This window comes from Phyllobates terribilis, unplaced genomic scaffold (genome assembly GCF_046119375.1).
Source record: "Phyllobates terribilis strain yellow unplaced genomic scaffold, ASM4611937v1 Scaffold_2__4_contigs__length_985480577, whole genome shotgun sequence".
Classification (NCBI taxonomy): domain Eukaryota; kingdom Metazoa; phylum Chordata; class Amphibia; order Anura; family Dendrobatidae; genus Phyllobates; species Phyllobates terribilis.
In genome coordinates, this window is record NW_027362762.1 from 638,170,472 (window position 1) to 638,194,901 (window position 24,430).

A 24,430-nucleotide genomic window follows, 5' to 3' on the forward strand; every position below is an offset into this window, starting at 1 on the left:
CGGAAAAGAGAGGGAAAAAAGACCGGGAAGGGGTTTTATACTGGCATCGGCGTTTACATACAGAGATAGGTGGGGGGGAGCAGGAGAAATGAGGGAAGCACAGTGGGTCTCAAGGCAGCAGCTGCATAGGTGATAGTAATCAGCCTAAGCATATAAAAAACACCCACCCCCTTTACAAGGAGCTGCTGGTATGGCTAGGATTAACTCCAAGTTTGCTGAACTGCCAAACATTGGCTGGGGGATAAAAGGGGAGAAATCACAAACTGCTAATTGTGACCTATATCCCCAGTACAGGACGCCTTCCCTATACCTCTTGTGGTGCACTAGGCTTGCTGGGTCTATGTGTTTATATGCGGTAGTGGAGACATTGAATCGATATGGATATGATGAAAAAGTGGAAACAGCATTTTTAAAGCATCACAATTTATTCAGTTTGGAGTATGAGCGACCCACAGAAATACACGCACGTACACCCCTCGGCAGCTATCTACCTGGCCTCCCCCCACACTGTGGCTCCCACAGGCTACAGAACACTAGTAGCAGCAGTCTGATACAGATATGTACTCACTGAACAGACGGCTGCTGCTGACTTCTGATCTGATTTGTGAATGACCAGTACCGTACTCCCTCCGCCATGGATGCCTGATGCCTTAGTTTCCTCCTTCTTCCTTGCTCACAAGCAGCCACACACATCACATCACTGTGAAGCCGGAGGGAGTGAATAGAGAATGAGGTGAGGCTATAAGGAGGGGTGTAAGGCTTTCCAATGGACCTCTCTTCCTTTGTGGAAAGAACAGGTCATAATCTAATAGTGGGGCCTGTCCCTTTCACAAAATAATCATATGGCACCAATTGTTGTGGCCACATTGATGATGTTGCAGGTGACTGGGTCATTTTTCAACATTTCTATCCAGCCTTTGAGTGTAGTACAGCCCTGTTATCTGCCCTGCATGTGCTTTTATGAGTTTAAAAATCATTTGATAGGACATCATTCACCTTGGCTTTGGCTATGGGACCAGCATAAAGGGATATGATCCATCTTAGCATATGTTTTAAACCTATCGCACAAAAAGTCTCCTCCATAAGGAACCAATTAACCCAATAGAAGGCCTTTTCATGTCTGTGAGTTGAATCATAAAGGGTGTACAGTTTAATTTTGCCATGTAGATAATATTAAAGGGAGTCTGTCGGCCCAAACTGACATTATAAACTAAACACATAGCCTTACAGGGGATATAGCACCCATTAAAAAAAATTACACCTTTATAGTATGTGCACACAACGTTTTTTAGACACCAACATACTTACCGAGTTTTTCAAACAGATTACGCTTCAAGAAAAAACTGGCAGTGTTTATCCTGATGTGTCTTTTTTTGCTACTTTCCCTGTCATCTTTTGCAGTGATCCTGCCTCCGGCATTTTTTTTCTAACTTCTATGAATAAAATACTCAGGTCACTTTTAACAGCTTTGCATCTTTACAAACATCAAAGACTAAACATATGCACAGGAAGTAATTTTTACATTGCAGTGCATATACAGTTAGGTCCATATATAGTTGGACAGAGACAACATTTTTCTAATTTTGGTTCTAGACATTACCACAATGAATTTTAAACAAAACAATTCAGATGCAGTTGAAGTTCAGACTTTCAGCTTTCATTTGAGGGTATCCACATTAAAATTGGATGAAGGGTTTAGGAGTTTCAGCTCCTTAACATGTGCCACCCTGTTTTTAAAGGGACCAAACGTAATTGGACAATTGACTCCAAGGCTATTTCATGGACAGGTGTGGGCAATCCCTTTGTTATGTCATTCTCAATTAAGCAGATAAAAGGCCTAGAGTTGATTTGAGGTGTGGTGCTTGCATTTGGAAGGTTTTGCTGTGAAGTAAACATGCGGTCAAAGGAGCTCTCCATGCAGGTGAAACAAGCCATCCTTAAGCTGCAAAAACAGAAAAAAAACATCCGAGAAATTGCTACAATATTAGGAGTGGCAAAATCTACAATTTGGTACATCCTGAGAAAGAAAGAAAGCACTGGTGAACTCATCAATGCAAAAAGACCTGGGTTCCCACGGAAGACAACAGTGGTGGATGATCGCAGAATAATCTCCATGGTGAAGAGAAACCCCTTCACAACAGCCAACCAAGTGAACAACACTCTCCAGGAGGTAGGCATATCAATATCCAAATCTACCATAAAGAGAAGATTGCATGAAAGTAAATACAGAGGGTTCACCGCACGGTGCAAGCCACTCATAAGCATCAAGAATAAAAAGGCTAGACTGGACTTTGCTAAAAAACATCTAAAAAAGCCAGCACAGTTCTGGAAGAACATTCTTTGGACAGATGAAAGCAAGATCAACCTCTACCAGAATGATGGAAAGAGAAAAGTATGGCGAAGGCGTGGTACAGCTCATGATCCAAAGCATACGACATCATCTGTAAAACACGGCGGAGGCAGTGTGATGGCTTGGGCATGCATGGCTGCCAGTGGCACTGGGTCACTAGTGTGTATTGATGATGTGACACAGGACAGAAGCAGCCGAATGAATTCTGATGTATTCAGAGCCATACTGTGTGCTCAGATCCAGCCAAATGCAGCCAAACTGATTGGTCGTCGTTTCATACTACAGATGGACAATGACCCAAAACATAAAGCCAAAGCAACTCAGGAGTTTATTAAAGCAAAGAAGTGGAATATTCTTGAATGGCCAAGTCAGTCACCTGATCTCAACCCAATTGAGCATGCATTTCACTTATTAAAGACTAAACTTCAGACAGAAAGGCCCACAAACAAACAGCAACTGAAAACCACCGCAGTGAAGGCCTGGCAGAGCATCAAAAAGGAGGAAACACAGCGTCTGGTGATGTCCATGAGTTCAAGACTTCAGGCAGTCATTGCCAACAAAGGGTTTTCAACCAAGTACTACAAATGAACATTTTATTTACAATTATTTAATCTGTCCAATTACTTTTGGTCCCTTTAAAAACAGGGTGGCACATGTTAAGGAGCTGAAATTCCTAAACCCTTCATCCAATTTTAATGTGGATACCCTCAAATGAAAGCTGAAAGTCTGAACTTCAACTGCATCTGAATTGTTTTGTTTAAAATTCATTGTGGTAATGTCTAAAACCAAAATTAGAAAAATGTTGTCTCTGTCCAAATATATATGGACCTAACTGTATTCATTCTTTTCATTGTATATTAAGCCCTTTTTCAGGCTGGTTATGGAGCATACTTACACAGCAATGCTTAGCGTGTTACATTAAGGATATTTTCTTCTGATTATGGAGCATACTTGCCTGAATAAGATGTCGTGTGCAAATGGCTTTAGTGTTCTAATAACTGCTGCAATTCTCTAGAAACTGAAGTTTAGTCAAACATGCTAATTTGTGTGATTGGTGCACCCTTGGCACTGTTTCACCAGCTGGTTTGGCATGTCCCAGCCTCCCTCACTTGTGATTAACAGCACTGGCTGTTTCAGAGCTTTTTTTGTGGACAGTGCTCACTCCAGGCAAATCAGTGCTGTTGTTACCTGTTAGGGGGACGGTTGCAACAACTTTATTAAAATGATATGCAACAGAACCCCGGGGTCCGCGGTGCAGCCACGAAGACTGCGGCCGAACACCCACTGGGTAAGCGTGTAAGACAACCAACTTAAAGTGTAAAACCCTCCAGTGTTAACAACACACTTGGATGGGAAAAGGGATTCGCACTCCGTTAACTGTACGAGAGATGTGCTACAAATAATCGTAGCCGTAGCCCTGTTAACTGCACAGAGGCTGCGCAGCAGGCGCTAGGAAGTGTGTGTGACTCACGCAGGCATGTACGTGCTCCAGCCGGTGTGGGACTGGACTGCGGAGTAACTCTCCACGTGGCTAACAGGTGGTGCCAGGGATACGGGGCCTGTAGTCTGCTCGATGTGTATAGCAACCTCCTTGCCGGAGCCAGACTGCCAAACGGGAACTACCTGCCTCTCCCAGCTAAGTCTGCCTAAGGGCCGCTAAACCTGCCTAAGCGACCTGTGCTAAAAAGCCAAGCGAACTCTGGCATCAGCAGGTCACGGAGAGAGCTGCTAGAGAGCACGTGGAGCCTGCCTAAGCGACCTACTGCCTACTGAATAGACTGTTAGCTGCTTTTTTCTTGCCATAATACAAATTCTAACAGTCTATTCAGTAGGACTATCAGCTGTGTATCCACCTGACTTCTGCACAACACAACTGATGGTCCCAACCCCAATTATAAGGCAAGAAATCCCACTTATTAAACCTGACAGGGCACACCTGTGAAGTGAAAACCATTTCCGGTGACTACCTCTTGAAGCTCATCAAGAGAATACCAAGAGTGTGCAAAGCAGTCATCAAAGCAAAAGGTGGCTACTTTGAAGAACCTAGAATATAAGACATATTTTCAGTTGTTTCACACTTTTTTGTTAAGTATATAATTCCACATGTGTTAATTCATAGTTTTGATGCCTTCAGTGTGAATCTACAATTTTCAAAGTCATGAAAATACAGAAAAATCTTTAAATGAGAAGGTGTGTCCAAACTTTTGGTCTGTACTGTAGATATTTTACAGTCCATAGATGGATCACAATGCACGGCCTGACAGCGGGTCTTCAGACCTGATCTTACAGCCTCATTTATGCTTATAAGGCTGTAAGTTTGGGCAATGAGATTTGCAGTCAGTCTGTGCATTCCAGACTGTATACTAACCATGAAATACATGCATCTGAACCTAGTCTGAGGCCACGTTCACACGTTCTCTTTTCATATCTTTTCCATCTGGCTCAGACTGATGACTTCTCGCAGCTACGATTGATTCATCTGCAGAGTTTACAACAAAAGCACACTTGACTTCTTACATTTCCAGCACCGTCCCCATCTTTTCCTAATATGCACAAACTATTTTAATAACCCAATGCTGAACTTACTGCTGCCTTATTTGTCCCTATTACTGAATCTGTCTTGTGGCACAGAAACAGTGGTCCTCTTACTGCCCTAAATAGTAATAATGCTCACCACTGCTGCTTAAATAGTAAAACACCTTCTTTGTGTCATCTAGATGGTAGAGTTGTTCCCTAGAATATACCAATGCCCTCTGTGAGTGCCCTACAAATTAATAGTGCTCATATTTTGCCCAATATAAGTAATAATGTTCCAGTGTGCCCATTTGATGGTTTCAATACCCTGAATGCCCTATAATATAATAATGCCTTGTCAGGGGCATGCCCCTACCATTCTGTAGGTCGCAGGCCTAATGTGACTATGGTTTGATTTCTTTGCCTGTGTGAATTGTGAATATATATACTGTATAATATAATTGTAGGAATGCACGTTCTACCTTGTCAAAAAATTAATGTTGTTTTTAATGTTTGGTGAAAACAGATCTCAGATATTAAGGTATACCTACTCTCTGATCCCTTAGCCTCAGTCCTTTTATATACTCGGATACTCGGATGAATGCCATCTGGGTCAAGGACATTTTGAATATTTAATTCTCCAATTATGCACTGACTACTGTGCTAATGAAGTAGTAATCATTTTATTAATAACCTTGGGGATGGGATAGAAAATGGCTGAGAATTACTGATTACACAGAAGTATATGGGAAAACTTAAAAATCAGCAATCATACCAATATGACCTTGGCAAGTAGAGAAAAGTAAAAGTGTGCTGGCAAAAGCCAAAGCATGACAACCTCATTGTGTAAAGCATTAAAGATATTTACTGTGATAATTCTTGGAATATGCATCAATGTGTAAGCTCTATAGAAGCCCCATAAAGCCCCATCTCCTCTTCTCTGTACACAGTGTATAGGTGACATCATAGCAGATAGTTTCTGCCCCGGAGTTGAAGAACTACGGACTAATAAAGATTCTGCAGAGGGAAAAAATATCATCTGCAAGCTATATAATGGCCTGAAACAATGCTGCTCCTCACATAGACACGACAGCTTCTTTTAAAACATCACTTACGTCATTTCCCATAAGTAAAACACTTTTACTTTTTCGCCAAAAATGGAGCAAAATAAAACTTGTTTTGTTGCGAAATGAAATCACAAACGAATAAGAAAAAATTGTGTTAATTGTTAAAATACTCTGATGCATGCCATATAGTTCGGAGTCAATTCTTCATGGTTCAGTTGTATAACTAAACTTGAACTATGGGAAATAATATTTCTTGCTGACCTTCAAAATGCAGAAGAACCAAAACTTACAAGGTGCTGGAGAACCAATGGAGACTGCGAAGTGTAGGACATCTTCTTTATTTCCCTATTGCTGCTACTTATTGCATAGTGAGGTTCTCTTTTTTTAGGAGCATTAGTAAATTATTTTGCATAAAACATTTTTTTAAAATGGGTTGTCTGGGCATACAATATTGCTGAACTATCCACAGGATTGGCCATCAATACCTGATCGGTTTGTGTCCTACACCCAGCGCCCCCGATATGAACACTTTGAAGAGAATTGCTGAGCGCTGCTGATCAGTGGTAGCGCCTGGTGTTGTACCTCTACCGATCTCGAATTAATGACCCATCCTGTGGATATCCTGTAGATAGGTCATCACTACCATATGCTCAGACATCCCCTGTAAGTTCTACTCTGTTCTTTTCATGTTTTAGTCTTTCTTCAGATGTAAGCGTCCAGTGTATTACCTAATCTATATCTTTGATGGAAGGTTTTCATGCATATGTTGATCATAACATATTCCCATTGTAGAAAATCCATGTTTTTTAGGATTTCTCTATAAAGAATAGAGTAGTCATGTATGATTTTCTCTAAAGTTAATAAAATGATATAACAGTATATGCCAGCCCGACAGAGGCCAAAAGAAGCTGAGCCACAATTGTACAATACTGTTTATTTAGTTTTCCTCCTAATCATAGCTATTTTATTCTATGCCCATTAACAAAACGTTATATCTAGGTATACTATTATATCTTTTATTTTTTACAGGATCATTGGAGAGGGTCAGCCACAGGTGTGAGAAGATACCTCCATCACACTCCACATTTTATTTGTGATTAATAGTCGTGAAGAAAGGAAGGTAAGAGAATTCAATGGTGAATGGGGTTCTCCTGTAATCTATTATTCTCTTCCCCACCACCTTGTGTACAGGTTTACGTAAGTAATAGGAATTATCCAAAACAAAGTAGTTTTATTTAAAACCTGACATAGCAAAAATAGACAAAAAACGCAGTTGAAAAATATGATAAATGTGCATGTAAGAAGATGCACTGTAAAACGCAATAAAAAACCACGGGTAACCCAACTTAACTAAATGGGGCAGAAATTAAGCAGAAAATGTGCAACATCAACAACGTCCCAAATAGTCATGGTGGGAACTGAGCCTAGAACTTACAAACACCTGTTCACACCCTGACAGTCAAAAGGTCACCTTAAAGATTCATTCAGATGTCCAGATTTTATTCAGACCCGATCACACGGACTGCGATTTATCATTCTTTTGGATCCGATCTGTATCAGTGTTCAGTCAGTGTTAGGCTTTTACCATCAGTGTTCAGTAATTTTTCACTTTATATTACAATGTTAATCACAGACAGCACATGGATCGCACATGGATGGCATTCGTGTGCTAACCGTGATTTTCATGGACCGTAGACTTGTACGGGTAATTTTGATCTGTGAACACCTCCAGTGGCAGTACACATGCGTAGGAGCGGTAGGAGCATGGATTTGAGTTTATGTCAATGGAGCTCAGGGAAAGTACTAGATATGCAAATTAAAGGGCGTAATGGTGCACAGAGACATTGGCCACATCAAGGGTTCACCGAAGTGCCTTCATTTACATTTGGATTAAAATTGAACTTTTCTGCAACTACACCAGTAAAATATATTATGAGAATGATTCTTATAGTGGCTAAGTCCTCTATAACAATGTTTAACCCCTTCACGTCGCAGCCCTTTACGTTTTTGCACTTTTAGTTTTTTTGCTCCTCTTCTTCCAGAGCCATAACTTTTTTATTTTTCTGTCAATATTGCCGTGTAAGGGCTTGTTTCTTGCAGGACGAGTTGTACTTTTGAATAACACCATTGGTTTTACCATGTTGTGTACTGGAAAACGGGAAAAAAATTTGAAGTGTGGTGAAATTGCAAAAAAAGTGCAATTACACAATTGTTTTTTTTTTTTTTTACCATGTTCACTAAATGGTAAAACTGACCTGCCATTATGATTCTCCAGGTCATTATGAGTTTGTAGATACCAAACATGTATAGGTTCTTTTTTATTTAAGTGGTGAAAAAAAATCCTAAATTTGTTAATCCAAAAAGTCACCATTTTCCCAGACCCGTAGGGTCTCTATTATTCGGGATCTGGGGCTGGGTGAGGGATTATTCTTTGTGTGACGAGCAGATGTTTTTATTGATACCATTTTGGGGTAGATACAATGTTTTGATCGCCCATTATTGCATTTTATTGCAATGTTGCGGTGACCAAAAAGAACGTAATTCTGGCGTTTTGATTTCTTTTCTCATTATGCCATTTACCTATCAAATTAATTATTTTTATATATTGACAGATCGGGCGATTCTGAAGGCGGCGATACCAAATATGTGTATATTTGATTTTTTTTTTATTGTTCTAATTTGAATGGTGCGAAAGGGGGGTGATTTGAACTTTTATATATATATATATATATATATATTTTACATTTTTAAAAACATTTTTTTTTACTTTTCACTTGCTTCAATAGTCTACATGGGAGACTAGAATCTGCGATCATCTGATCGCCTGTGTTACACATAGCAGGGCTTCAGCCCTATGGAGGAGGAAATTATACCAGGAAAAGGGGCCCAGAATGGGGGACATTGTTATAGGATTGGGGGTATTATTATTGGAAAGGCCCAGGGCAGAAGACATTATTACTGGAAGTTGCCCAGGATGAATGTCATTATTATAGGAAGGCGCCCAGGATAGGGGACATTATTAAATAAAGGGCCCAAGATGAGGAGGTCATTATTACAAAATGGTAAACGTTATACAGGAACGGGAAGGAGCCCAGTATAGGGGACATTATACCAGGAAAGGGGCCTAGGATGAGGAACATGATATCAGGAAGGGGCCCAAGGTGGGCAACATTGTTATAGCATGGGGTCCAGGAAGGGGGGCATTATTAATGAAAGGGCTCAGGACAGGGGGCATTATTACTGGAAGGCATCATGATGGGTGAGATTATTATAGGACGGACCCAGAACAGGGGCCATTATTACATGAGGGGTGAACATGCATGTCTTTGTAGGATGTAGAACCCTATAAGGTTCCATACATCTGACCAACATTTAGGTTGAGGCCCAGATCCAAGTTTTGCGCTGGAGCACATTATACTCTAGTTACACCACTGAATCCACCAGTTACATAAGGGATAGTTACAGCTCACCTCCTTTGACCTCTGCTCAGGTCACACAGCAGTCTAGAACACTCTTCCATAGAAGTCAGTTAGTCATCTCTAAACTACAGGTTCCTTTGGTACATAAAGCTGCAGTAAAAGCATATCTGAATGTTAACAGTGTAGAAGAACGATGAAAGGTGTCAGTAATTCCGCGCTCCTCCGTTAAATTAGATTATACAGGATCCAGTCCTTTTGTGATAAATTTATTCCTTTGACAAGCGTAAAACAGACGCGTTTCGTTGACGTCCCGTCCACTTCTTCCAGTGTATAGCTTGAAGAAGTAGGTTTGGTGTCTCACAGCCCTCTCTCACGCTTAATACATGAGTTGTGCATGTCACAACCCCGCAAGGTAAGCACATTCTTATTTAATAATTTTGTTTGCCTGGGTAACAGCACGATTGCGCCCCCGTTCTTATTTCTTTGTAGAATGTTGTTAACAGAGCAGAGGAATGGCTTAAGTAAGACACATGTATGGATTGTTTGTTTGTCAGGCAATCCCTACATGTGTCACAGCTGTGTAACATCCGCGGCGGCTGCAATTGAAATGCCGAGCACGCCGAAACTATTCGGCGAGTACCCGAGCGTGCTTGTTTAAAGGGTTAAACGAGCACGCTTGCTCATCACTATAAGCTATCAATCAAGCTAAAGAGGCTGGTGCAGGGAAGGGAAACAATCCGGGGAGGCAGTGGCTCCTTGAGTGCTTTTTCATGCTCAGAGCACTTAATACCTTATTTGTGTATGAATAAAAATACTAATTTCTCTGACATGTAACTATAGATAGAAGATATAAAGGTGTTTATCAATTTAACCTGCATGCCCATATATGCGGTTTGGGAGGGTTGATCTTACAGATAGATTCCCTTTAAAAATGAATGTATGACATTAATTTTTTAACTAATTAAAACCAGATACTAAATCATATTCTTTTTTTATAACATTTTAAGTTTCTGCACATGATTATTCTGGGTCACAACTTCTCCTTCTGTATCGTCATCTTGAGTAGCTACCCCTATAAGCTTTGTCCATAACTGTAAAGGGGGTCGGTACTGCCGCCAAGTCTCAAACATATTGATAGCAGTGGTAACCTTTGTCATGCAAAAATGGCTAGTGTTCATCATTTGAGCTAAGTAAATCCATAGATTCTGTTTGGTTTTCCATGACGCCACATTTTCCATGGTTGGCCTCTCGATTTTCGGTCTGAAGATCGCTTGGGTCATCATTTCCAGATTTTGATCTAAAGGGAAAACACATATTATTCTCTGCACAAAATCCCGGTCAGTTGGGACGTGTTCCCCTTTCTTTTGCCCGGGTTTCATAACTATCAACACATTGTCTGCTCCTTGAACAATTACCTCAGCAGGTTCTGGAGGACCTTTGTCACCCAGTTGTTTCACCCAGATTTTTACACCATCATTGATAGGATGTGAGGATCCAAATCCTTCACCTCCTCTGACCTTCACAACTGCAGGGGTCCTTACTCTGACCACCTTCGTTTTAGAAATAGACAGTACCAGTAACTGAGTTATCTTATCTCTCTTCTGTATTATCATGACCTTTTCTTCATAATTCATTAAAAGTACCTTAATTTCTTCCTGATAATCCGGGTCTATCACTCCTCCCATTACCTGACTACACTTTAAGGCCAAGCCTGACCTTGAGGTTATAAGACTAAGACCAAAACGCTCAGGTTGCATTTGCAAGCCTATAGCAGTCCTGATTTTCTTTACAGCTTCTTTGAAGTGACTTTCATTGTCACTTTGAATCTGTATTGGGATACAGTACAATACCATTGTTTCCAAAGTCTTAATAGTATTGTTAGCATTGGCCATTTTACAGGTACAAATCAACGTAAACCCAGAATGTGCATCCACAGCCATGCATACGCATCCTCCATCATGTAGAGGAGGGCCAATGTAGTCCATTGGCCAAATTTGCCCAGGAAGTTTTCCTCCAGCTTTCTGGCCTCTCACCACATGAGGGATTGGTCTCTGTTTTGAATGTTGACACTTCATGACAGTTTCCTTTATCAAATCTAACCTGATGGGCACCCTCTGGTCTGTGCCCACTGAGTCAGTCCGGGCAGCTCCTCTGTGGTGTCAGTCTTTACTGGATTCAGTGACTGATATTTTGGACTGTTCGTCTGCTACTGAGTTGAAGAGTCTTTCCAGGGTATCTGAAGTACAAATAGCATCAACATGAAACACAGTCACTTTAATCATTTGCACAATTGCCCAGATATCTTGCCACAACTCTTTTCCCCATACTTCTTTGCTATGTATACTTGTAGTCTGATAGCCCACTGCGTTCCACACATGGTTGTTGCCTTGGTAACTAGCTGACCCTTCTGTAAACCACACTTGTTTCCTCTGCTCAGGAATCAATTGTTCAAAGGGTATCTCCTGCTCCTGAAGTCCCACAGAGACTTTGCTTAACTTCTCATGCAATGTGGAGATTCCACTAACTCCTGGTTTTGCTCTGTCCTGAATTGCCTCAATTTGCTTTCCTCCTAATTCTGTAGTTATAATCTTGCACTCACTGAATTGTTTTGGAGTTCCCTTAATCAAACTGGCCTCCACCCCTGTATCTACCAACATATGTGGGGTGTGGCCAGCATGTCAGTCACTTTTATCTGTCTCCCTCCATCGATCCTCCATTTCAGATATCTTATTAGGAGAAAATGATGCCCCCTTCTGTTGGGCTTTGAATTCCTGTATCAAGGATTTAACTTCATCATAAAGATCCTCAAACCCCGGTGCTGTGGGCTTTGCTGGCGACGAGGAGGGAGTGGGCCCTCTCTCTCCCCATGTCCTGCCCGGCCCCTGCTGTGGGGATTCAGAATCTTTTACTGTAACCTTTCTATTATGTGAAACACCTGACTTTCAATTAAGTCCTCTCTTTAGATACAATTTCCACATCTCGTCAGTACCAATCCCGTCTATTTTATCCCTGTGGACACCATCCTTTATCAGGGCCATAAACATATCTTTCCGGGTAATGCGGGATCTAGGATTGTAGTTACTTTTGACATTGTCACGCTGCTCTTCAGAGGGAAAATTACCCTTTTGTTTGGGACCCCAATCTTCCAGATCCCCTAACTGTCTAATTGCCTCCAATGTATTGGCGATGTTATGTTCTGCTATCAGAGCTAAGGAAAGAGAGGAGATCTGTCCCTACGATAGAACTCAGCTTAATCCCTACGATGTAACAGGGAACCTGATCCTGCGATCAGACCTGCTAAAGTCCTAAGCTAGTCTGTACAGAGACCTATAGATGTGGGGGAGGAATCCCTACAAGTACTAAGGACTGGGAGGAATATGGGACACCTCCTAACAGAAATAGTAGCAGACAGACGAACAAACAAAATATATAGAACATAGAGGTCAGTAGACCAAGCAAACTAACAGAGCAAGACACAGAGCACAGGCTAGCTAGAAAGTAGATATACAATGAAGTCCAGCAAAGCCAGAAGGGCGGAGCAGGATTAAATAGGCCAACAAGGTCATGTGACCAGCAAAGGAAAAAAAACTAAGAGCAAGGTTCTAACAGTACCCCCCCTTCTAAGAGGATCCTCCGGATCCCCTAGGACCAGGCTTATCAGGAAATCTCCTGTGAAACGCTCTGATAAGTCTGGACGCGGAAACATCATCCGACCTCACCCAAGAGTTATCCTCGGGACCGAAACCTTTCCAGGCCACAAGATACTGCAAACTACCTCTATACCGTCTAGAGTTAAGGATGCGAGAAATTTCATATTCCCCGTCCTCCACCACCGGAGGAACAGAGGCAGAGGCGTCACAATCCGATACAACAGCTTTTTTCAACAGAGAGACATGAAATACCGGATTAATTCTCCAGGAGGTAGGAACCTCCAACCTAACAGCAGATTGGTTGACAACCTGAAGCACCTTAAAGGGCCCTACAAACTTGGGACCCAATTTCTTTGAAGGAATCCTCAACCGCAGATTCCTAGAGGACAACCAAACCATGTCACCAACAGCGAACAAAACCTCCTGTCGTTTCCTATCAAAGTAGTCTTTAGATTTTCTGTTGGCCTCCTGAAGATTACCACGCACATCCGTCCAAACTCTCTCCAAATCACCGGAAAAATTCTCCTCCTCAGGCACGGCAGATCCCAACTTGGAGAACGACCCAAACGACGGATGTCTCCCAGAACAACAAAAAAAAGGCGAACAACCAGCAGAAGAAGATGTATGATTGTTCAGAGCAAATTCAGCAAGTGGCAGAAACTCAGACCACCCCTCTTGATTGTCTGCCACAAAACAACGCAAGAACTGCTCAACATCCTGGTTTTTCCTTTCTGTCTGGCCATTAGATTCAGGATGATATCCGGACGAGAACGACAAATGAACTCCCAACCTATCACAAAAGGCACGCCAAAAACGAGCCACGAACTGAGGACCCCTATCAGAAACAATGTCAGTAGGAACGCCATGAAGTCTGACAATTTCCTTGACAAAGGCCTTAGCGAGAGTTTTAGCGCAGGGCAGTTTGACGAAAGGAACCAAGTGACACATCTTGCTAAAACGGTCCACGACCACCCAGATGACAGTAAAACCCTCAGAGGGGGGAAGGTCAGTTATAAAGTCCATAGCCAAATGTGTCCAAGGAGCACTGGGAACCTCCAAAGGACAAAGCAACCCCGCAGCAGGAGTATGTGAGGACTTAGATCTAGCACATATAGTACATTGACGCACCCACTTAATGACTTCCTTCTGCCATCCAGGCCACCAAAAACTGCGACCCACCAGTCTCTTGGTCTCAGAGATTCCGGGATGACCTGCCAACCGAGATTCGTGACACTCAACAAACAAATCTCTCCTAAAGGTCCCAGGCACAAACAACCTCCCATGAGGAGTGTTAGAAGGGGCATTCTCCTGTGCTTTAAGAATCTCATTTTCCAAAACGGAGTCCAAAGCAGCTATCACAACACCTTCTTGTAAAATGTTCTCCTCTTTCTCAGCACCGACTATGGGAGAAAAACTGCGAGACAAGGCATCCACCTTAACATTCTTAGTACCAGGGATGTAAGTAACGGAGAAATTAAACCGCGAGAAAAACAGTGCCCACCTAGCCTGACGGGCATTCAGGCGCTTGGCAGCATCAAGATATATCAGATTTTTATGATCCGTAAGAACCTGAACGGGAAATTCCGCACCTTCCAAGAAGTGGCGCCAGTGTTCAAATGCGAGTTTAATAGCCAATAATTCCCGATTACCAATATCGTAATTCAGTTCAGTCTCCGAAAATTTTTTTGAAAAAAAAGCACAGGGATGTAATCCATCCCCGTTATCCTGAGACAATACTGCACCAACCCCCACAGAGGAAGCATCAACCTCAACCAAAAACGGCCTAGTAACATCAGGCTGCATAAGGATGGGAGCAGAGGTGAACCTCTCCTTGAGATACACAAAAGCTTCAATGGCCTCAGAAGACCACTGAACCGCATCAGCACCTTTCCTGGTGAGATCAGTCAGAGGTTTGACAATACTAGAAATTTTTTTTATGAATTTTCTATAGTAATTGGCGAAACCCAAAACCTCTGTATCGATTTCAAACCAATAGGCCTAGGCCATTCCTGCACAGCCTGAACCTTAACCGGATCCATCTCAAAACCTTTGCTGGAGATAATGTAGCCCAAAAAACTAATTCTCTGTACAGCGAACTCACATTTCTCCAGCTTAGCAAAAAGCGAATTGTCCATTAATAACTGTAATACCTCACGCACGCTCCGCCAATGAGACTCCAGATCCGGCGAATAAATCAAAATGTCATCCAAATACACAACCACATTTTTACCGATCAAAGGTCTAAGGATGTCATTAATCAGATTCTGAAAAAATGCAGGAGCATTAGTAAGACCAAAAGGCATAACCAGATTCTCAAAATGACCCACAGGAGTGTTAAAAGCAGTCTTCCATTCGTCACCCTCCTTCATGCGCAACAGATTGTATGCCCCCTTAAGGTCAATTTTAGAGAACCACTTGGCCCCCATTAACTGGTTAAACAGATCAGGAATCAATGGCAGTGGGTAAGGATTGCGTACAGTAATTTTGTTAATCTCAAGAAAATCCAGACAAGGACGTAAACCGCCGTCCTTTTTTTTTACAAAAAAAAAATCCAACTGCCAGAGGAGACTTAGAGGGCCTAATGTGACCGGCGGCCAAACTTGTCTGTATGTATTCCTCCAAAGCCTTCCTCTCAGGAATAGTAAGGTTAAATAAACGACTTTTAGGAAGAGTCGCTCCAGGGACAAATTCAATAGAACAATCATAGTCTCTATGGGGAGGCAAAACCTGCGATTCCTTCTCAGAAAAAACTCTCCAAAAATCCTGAATAGGAACAGGCAATTCTCCCCTATCCAAAGCTGCAATACGCCCATTACAACACTTGTCATAACATTTATGGCTCCAGGATTTAATTTCACTGGTAGACCAATCCAGTACAGGATTGTGAAATTTTAACCAGGGCAATCCCAATATTACTGGAGAAGGCAAGTTATTCAACACTACCAAATCCAATTTCTCATGGTGAACACCATTAATAGTGAGAGGAAATTCACAGACCTTGAGAGTAATATTCTTCAAAGGGGAACCATCCACAGAAACCACAGCAATGGGGGATGATAAAGGTTCAGGTTTTAAATTGAGTCTTTCCACGAATCCCCCATCAATTACATTCAGAGTAGACCCACAATCGACAAACACCCGAAATTCCATTAATTTTTCCTGAGCAATCGTGGAAGCAGCTAAAAATACACCCTTGGAATTTAAACAGGCAATACGGGCATGACTGACCATTTTTTTTTCTTTCTTCATACGAAGCTCACAGCCTTTAATCAAATGACCAGATTTTCCGCAATAGAAACACAAGCCTTCAAAAAATCGACGGTCTTTTTCTTGAGAGCGAGGTGCCACCGATCCAATCTCCATCGGTTCACCACTGTTAGTACACACATTCTTATAACCAGAAACTGACATAGCAGAGGATTTGCTCTCATTAACCCTAGCACGCAGTCTTCTATCCACCCGTATAGCTAATTGCATAGCCTGTTGCAAATCTTCAGGTGTAGGATAAGCAATTAGCAGGTCTTTAACCCTTTCACTGAGCCCAGCAAGAAATAGACTTTTCAGAGCAGAATCGTTCCACCCTGTTTGAGTAGACCAACGACGGAAATGAGTACAATATTTTTCCACATTACCTGATCCTTGTTTTAAACGTCTCAACTCAGTCTCAGCTGATGCGACACGGTCAGGATCATCATATAATAGTCCCAAAGCAGAAAAAAAACTATCCACTGATCTGAAGCATGTATCACTAGGTTGCAAAGAAAAGGCCCACTCCTGAGGCTCTTTGCGCAAAAGTGACATTATGAACCCTACGCGCTGGGATTCATCCCCAGAGGACTTAGGTCTCAAACGAAAATACAATAAGCAAGCATTTTTGAATGAAAAAAATTCTCGGTGTTCACCAAAAAATAAATCCGGCAAACATACCTTAGGCTCCAAGAAATGTGCTCCAGGACAGTTACTCACGTGCTGACGGAGCTCGGCCACCTCCAGAGAGAGTCCCTGCAGGCGATGAGCCAAATCCTGAACCGACACCATGATGGAACAGAAAAATCTTTCCTTAGAGAATTTGCAGGCTGGACTTACTGTTATGTTCTGCTATCAGAGCTAAGGAAAGAGAGGAGATCTGTCCCTACGATAGAACTCAGCTTAATCCCTACGATGTAACAGGGAACCTGATCCTGCGATCAGACCTGCTAAAGTCCTAAGCTAGTCTGTACGGAGACCTATAGATGTGGGGGAGGAATCCCTACAAGTACTAAGGACTGGGAGGAATATGGGACACCTCCTAACAGAAATAGTAGCAGACAGACGAACAAACAAAATATATAGAACATAGAGGTCCGTAGACCAAGCAAACTAACAGAGCAAGACACAGAGCACAGGCTAGCTAGAAAGTAGATATACAATGAAGTCCAGCAAAGCCAGAAGGGCGGAGCAGGATCAAATAGGCCAACAAGGTCATGTGACCAGCAAAGGAAAAAAAACTAAGAGCAAGGTTCTAACAGGCGATAGTTTTCCCAGTCTGATTTATCATTAGTGTCATCATGATATGCTTATGGGCTGGAGGGGCTTTTCTAATGATACGATTTCTAACAGATACACTTACAATAACTTGCATGTAATCGTCATATGTATTTGCTGAAATAGCATTTTTCATGACCTCCTCCTTCAATCTCTGAGCCCAATCTTTCAATGTAAACCATGGTTTTTCATTTGGTGGCCAATCTGCCTCTGATGGGTATTTATGCTGCAATGCCATGGCCACAACATCAAGCATACTACACACCACATGTGGCTGCTGAATTGTCAAGGTACGGAAGGCCTCCTTCACTACAGGTTCATGACTGAGTTGGACAAATTTTGAGCCATCCACTGCATCCACCTGCACTCCATGAGCCCCCATCTCCCATAATCTGACAGCCCAAGCTACCAAAGATTCATTTGGCTTTTGAGAAAAACGATCATGAAGGTCATTAAGCTCCTGCTGACTGTAATCCTCTACTGCATTATTATTCTGTTTACCTGCAGCAGTCTCTACCATCCGTCTCCGATATATAGGATGAACTTTCACTGGGTTAAGAGGAGGATCAATTTCTCTCTTTCCATTGAAATATTCATCCTCAGTCTCTGGATCGGTGATGTTTTCGGAGTCAGTTGAATCCCATACATCCCCATCCCACTGATCAGGGCTCCACTCTATCCCTGCTTTGGCTATGGCCAAAGCTACTTTCTTTTTATTAACCTTCCCTCGCCTCCTTTTGTATTTATACTGCGCTACACATACAGCAGCCTTTTCTGCAACATGCTGATATCCATCACATCTGTCCATTAATAACTTATTCTGACACTGTGCTATAACCAATGCATTCTGGGCCTCACACAACTGTCTTTCCAATTCTTGAACTTTTGTTAATATACGTATTCTTTCCTCATGCTGTTTTCTATATGAATACAGCAGGATCCATCCACGCCTGCCAACAGCGCCCAACTCTTTACCTTTTTCTACTTTCACTTTCTGCAAGCATGAAACCACATCATCAGGTTCAGCATCATTCAAACATTTGTCCCACGCTTCACTCAAACCAGCACTGTGGGACCATTTGGTTGCCAAAATATAATAGGGAGTTTGTTCCCAACCTGGAATCTCAACAGACTCACTTACACCTACCTTTCTCTTAAAGAAAGGCATGTTTTACGCAATATAACAATATCACTCTATCACACCTTATCACACAGAGTCCTTATCAATTCAAAATGATTGTAATTTTTAACAAAAAAGAACTTCTGAGCCTTCTGCGTATCCTGCCGACTACGCCAAATGTTATGCCAAATTTTTAGCAATAAGGTTCGGATACGGCTTTAAAGAAGGCAACCCTTTGCGATATAACGCAATTTAATTTATAATAGTTGATTTAAAAGGTAAAATACATAATTAAAGGAATAGTATGATATGATGATATTGCATACACTTTTGTATATGTTATAATACAAAGGTTAAGTACATATATATATATATATATATATACATATATATATATATTCACTTCGTCACCAAGGAGCTTTTAAACATCATCCGTCTGGAACATCAGAGAAGCAATTTCACCAAGACAGAGGAACCCCTGGAAGTCTTCACAACACTGCATGGGCAGGTACATACAACACTACACATCAGTGCAGGTATAACTTATGGCTTCTTTCTGTATCAAGATTCCAGTGACTTTTATAAGGCTTAGACAATGGAAGCATAAAACTGGTTAATGTTTATAAGTATGAGTCGTCGATAATACAGAATTGGCCAGGTTCTGTAATCTCGAGAAGTTTACCTATAAACATTGTTTTAGACAATAGATCTGTGTATTTCTTATGGAACATAATGGTAAGTGTACACACATTATCTGAATCAGTATTTTGGTTACAATAACACTATTTGTCAAAGCAAATATAACACTGGTCACTTGTGTACAAATCAGGATAATGAATCCTTGAAACACACAACTTCATAGACCATAGAACAATTAACATTGTCTTACTGCATTGACACCTAGCAAACACTTTGTGGATAGCATGCATCAAGGACAGTTCATGTGAAAGAACTACTTTATCAGTATCAGAATATATCAATGATATTACACTGCAGTATATTGCAATATATTCCACACTTGGTCTAATGACCACACTTTATCAAAGCATATAAACAATATGTTACAATATGTAGGCTATAAGATATCCATATTTTTATTAGCACTACAGAGGCGCTATCAGGAGACAGGCCAGTACATCAGGAGACGTGGAGGGGGCCGTAGGAGGGCAACAACCCAGCAGCAGGATCGCTACCTCCACCTTTGTGCAAGGAGGAACAGGAGGAGCACTGCCAGAGCCCTGCAAAATGACCTCCAGCAGGCCACAAATGTGCATGTGTCTGCACAAACGGTTAGAAACCGACTCCATGAGGGTGGTATGAGGGCCCGACGTCCACAGATGGGGGTTGTGCTCACAGCCCAACACCATGCAGGACACTTGGCATTTGCCACAGAACACCAGGATTGGCAAAGTCGCCACTGGAGCCCTGTGCTCTTCACAGATGAAAGCAGGTTCATACTGAGCACATGTGACATAGTCTGGAGATGCTGTGGAAAGCGATCTGCTGCCTGTAACATCCTTCAGCATGACAGGTTTGGCAGTGGGTCAGTAATGGTGTGGGGTGGCATTTCTTTGGAGGGCCGCACAGCACTCCATGTGCTTGCCAGAGGTAGCCTGACTGCCATTAGGTACCGAGATGAGATCCTCAGACCCCTTGTGAGACCATGTGCTGGTGCGGTTGGCCCTTGGTTCCTCCTAATGCAGGACAATGCCAGACCTCATGTGGCTGGAGTGTGTCAGTAGTTCCTGCAAGATGAAGGCATTGAAGCTATGGACTGGCCCGCCCATTCCCCAGACCTAAATCTGATTGAGCACATCTGAGACATCATGTCTCACTCCATCCACTAACGTCACGTTGCACCACAGACTGTCCAGGAGTTGGCGGATGCTTTAGTCCAGGTCTGGGAGGAGATCCCACAGGAGACCATCCGCAACCTCATCAGGAGCATGCCCAGGCGTTGTAGGGAGGCACGTGGAGGCCACACACAATACTGAGCCTCATTTTGACTTGTTTTAAGGACATTACATAAAAGTTGGATCAGCCTGTAGTGTGTTTTTCCACTTTAATTTTGCGGGTGACTCCAAATCCAGGCCTCCATTGGTTAATAAATTTGATTTCCATTGATGATTTTTGTGTGATTTTGTTGTCAGCACATTCAACTTTGTACAGAACAAAGTATTCAATGAGAATATTTCATTCATTCAGATCTAGGATGTGTTATTTGAGTGTTCCCTTTATTTTTTTGAGCAATGTATTAATCAAGCAAAACAGGTTGGTTCTGAGCAAGGAAACAACGTTGGGAGACAGTTTGTTAATGCCCTGTAAAGTTCAGAGCATTTAACATCTAATTTGCATATGAATGAAAACGCTTAATTTCTCGACAATACAGCAAAAGATTGAAGACATAAAGTGGTTTATGGATTTATATTTTAAATACCTGCATACCCATATATGCAATTTGGGGGGATTGATCCAACTGACATATATATTCCCTTGAAGAGTTTAAAGACTACAGTGGCTTGCAAAAGTATTCGTCCCCTTGGCTTTTTTCCTATTTTGTTACATTACAACCTGCGGTTAAATAGTTTTGTAATTATTTTTTGTGTGATGCATCAGCACTAAATAATCTAAGATGGTGAAGTGAAGTGAGAAAAATATAGGCATAAATTAAATTGATGGAATAAAATAACTAAAAATTAGCATGTGCATATGTATTCACCCCTTTTGCTATGAAGCTCCTAAAAATTTCTGGTGCAATGTTATTACCTCCATAAGTCACATGCTTAGTGAAAGGAAGTCCCTCTGTGTGCAATCTAAGTTTCTCATCGTCTGTCAGCACATACACACCTTTTCTGAAAGGCCACAGAGACTGAAACACCATTAAATGAGTTTTCCCGCAAGCAAAGTTCATTTTCATCAATAGATCTTGGAAAAATAATAATTTCCACAATTGGATGTGTTTAAGAAAATGTTCGTGTGCTGAGATAATCTTATAAATGTTCCCCTGTGTGTACTGTGTAATGGTTGTTTGGTTGTTTCTGACTGTGCAGGAACATGGTCTGATCATACCATAGCTCCTGGGCAGGGGAGGAAGCAATAGAGTATACAGACATTACAGCAGAGGTCACAAATAATTCTTTCTTTGAGGTAAAACATTTTTTAAAAACAGGCAGGGAAATGCTTTACCTTACAAAAAGAATAATCCATGGTCCCCTGCTGTAATGTCTATATGCTTTTTTGTGTCCCCCCCTGATCAGGAGGATCTGCTATGATCAGACCATGTTCCTGTTACGGTCAGACACAGCCATTACACAGTACACAGCAGGGGCATATTTATAAGATTATCTCAGTATGAAAATTTTTTTTTTAAACACATGCAATTGTAGAAATTATTATTATTCTAAGATCTATTGATTAAAATCAACTTTAAAATTAACTTTGGGAAAAAGGAAAACCCCTTTAAGCAAGAGGCACCACTAACCAAACATCATGAAGACCAAGGAGATCTCCAAACTAGTCAGGGATAAAGTTATTGAGAAGTACAAGTCAGGGTTGGGTTATAATAAAATATCTCAATCTCTGATGATCCCCCGGAGCACCATCAAATCCATTATCATCAACTGGAAAGAACATGGTACCACAACAAACCTGCCAAGAGAGGGCCACCCACCAAAACTCTCAGTCTGTACAAGGAGGGATAATAATCAGCACAGAGCAGCACAGAGGCCAAAGGTAACCCTGAAAAAGCTGCACAGTTCCCAAGTAGAGACTGGAGCATCTGTTTGTACGACCACAATAAGCAAAACGATTTGGATAAGATGACTGAATAGGCATACACTTGGCAAATGAGGTTTACTGTAGAGTTATGCACCTAGGACTGTGTAATCCTATTGCTGCATATACATTAAATGGGAGTATTCTCAGGGCTACAGAACAGGAGTAGGACTTGGATATTCTGGTTACAAATAAAGTGAGCAGCAGTACTCAATGTCAAGTGTGGCGCCCTGCTGCGCATTGGTGCCACAGATTCCAGAGGGGTGCATGGACGGATTCCTCCACAAGAGGCCCTCATAGCATTCACACACCTCCACCTTCCACCTCAGACCACCAGAGGGAGCCCGTTAGGGATATAAATAGGGAAGGTGGAGTTATGCAGTTCAGTCTGAGTCTAGTCAAGTCTGTAAAGGAGTTCAGTTGCAGTCAGTCTGGAGTCCACAGAGAGTGAAGTCTGTGAGAAAGTCAGTCCAGCCCAGACTCAGGGAGCTCATTCAGTGAGCCTAGGACGTGCCGACGCCGTAAAAGCGGTGAAGAGTAGCGAGGCCTGCTGCCAGTGTGGAGCCTGGTGGGGGCCCCGGGCGTGGCCGAAGGCGAGTGGAGTAAGCGGGCTTCATAGGGGGCAGAGGAGCTTGGCCAGCTCACCCCAGTACCATTTGCCGGACGCCAGGTCCGCGTCTGCAGGGATCCCTAAGGCCCCGCAGAAACTACCGGAACCCCTGGCGAACTACGTGTCCCAGGGACACCAAGAGCTGACTGTCATACCAGGGTCAGGAGTCACTAAGGCCCAGGGGACCGGGAAGTGTGGTCTCCAACGGAGGGCCCTGCCACCGGGTCAGCCGGTGCGGGATGGGGACCAGGTTGGGCCTAGCTCCAGGCAGGTCATAAACTTATCAGGAAAAGGCGGGAAACAGGGGGCCCCATGCCCGCTCACTGGGGAGAGTCCTGGAATGCACCCTTCACCCTACAGTGCCCTGGATCGTGCCTGAAACACCACCAGTAAAGGTACAGAAGTGAACTGTTGTGAGTGTGCCTATTCTTCCTCTGACCCGGCTGGGTCCCCTCTGTCCTGCATCCCTTCCCCTACACTGCCCTGAGGCCCCGCTCCACCTGTGGGGAGCCGCACCAACTAAGCTGCCTGACCACCGGCCTCAGAGGACTGTAGCAGCGCTGGTGAGTCTCACCAGACACCACGGGTGGCGTCACGAACTTTCCCTATCCCATACACCTTTCCCCCATTATTCCTTGCTTTTAAGAGTGACCCCAGGGTACGGCCCCGGGAGACGGCCACCGAGACATCCCCCAAAACCAACAAGACCCGGGCGCCAAGTCGTCCCCATCCCCTGGGCGCGTCACAAGCAGCAGCCACAAAAGCAAACAACATTTTAAGATGTATAAAAAGAGAGATAAAATCCCGCAATTTCAACGTACTGTTAGGCTGCGTGCCCACTATGCGTTTTTCAAGCGTTTTTGCTGCGGAATTTCCTCAGCGAAAACGCTTAACAAACGCTTGTTAATACGTGCCCCATGGTCCCCAATAATAATCCACATGCTGCGGAAATTTCCGCTGCGGATTATCATTGCGGAAAAATCCGCAGCATGTCCATTATTTTTGATGAAACGCGGCGTAATTGCCGCCATTGACTTGCATTGAATCGCATAATATCCGCATGACTACATGTGCACATGCGGATATTAAGGGATTCAATGTGCGGATGGTACCCGGGTCTGGAGAAGAGGAGACTCTCCTCCAGAGCCAGGCACCATAGTATCTGTTAAAAAAAAAGAATTTAAAATGAAAAAAAAAAAGATTATACTCACCTTCTGATGGCCCCCGGTCTCCTGTACGTCCGGTGTATTGGGCGGCTCGCGGTGGTGTAAAAGGACCTTCCATGACATCATTTAGTCATGTGACAGGTCACGCGACCGCTGACGTCGGCGGTCGCGTGACCTATCACATGACTAAAGAACATCATGGACGGTCCTTTTACACCATCTCGAGCCAGCACGCA

General features: G+C 42.7%; 1 protein-coding gene across 2 annotated transcripts in view; it reads left to right on the forward strand.

Annotated features, from left to right (window-relative positions):
- The window catches only part of LOC141222043 (synaptotagmin-2-like), a 200,063-nt gene that overhangs the window by 77,185 nt on the left and 98,448 nt on the right, over positions 1-24,430 (forward strand). For both annotated transcript variants that reach the window (XM_073666615.1, XM_073666616.1), the window contains exon 2: positions 6,961-7,051. The gene's annotated coding sequence lies outside the window, so the exon portion shown is untranslated. The remainder of the gene's footprint in view (positions 1-6,960; positions 7,052-24,430) is intronic.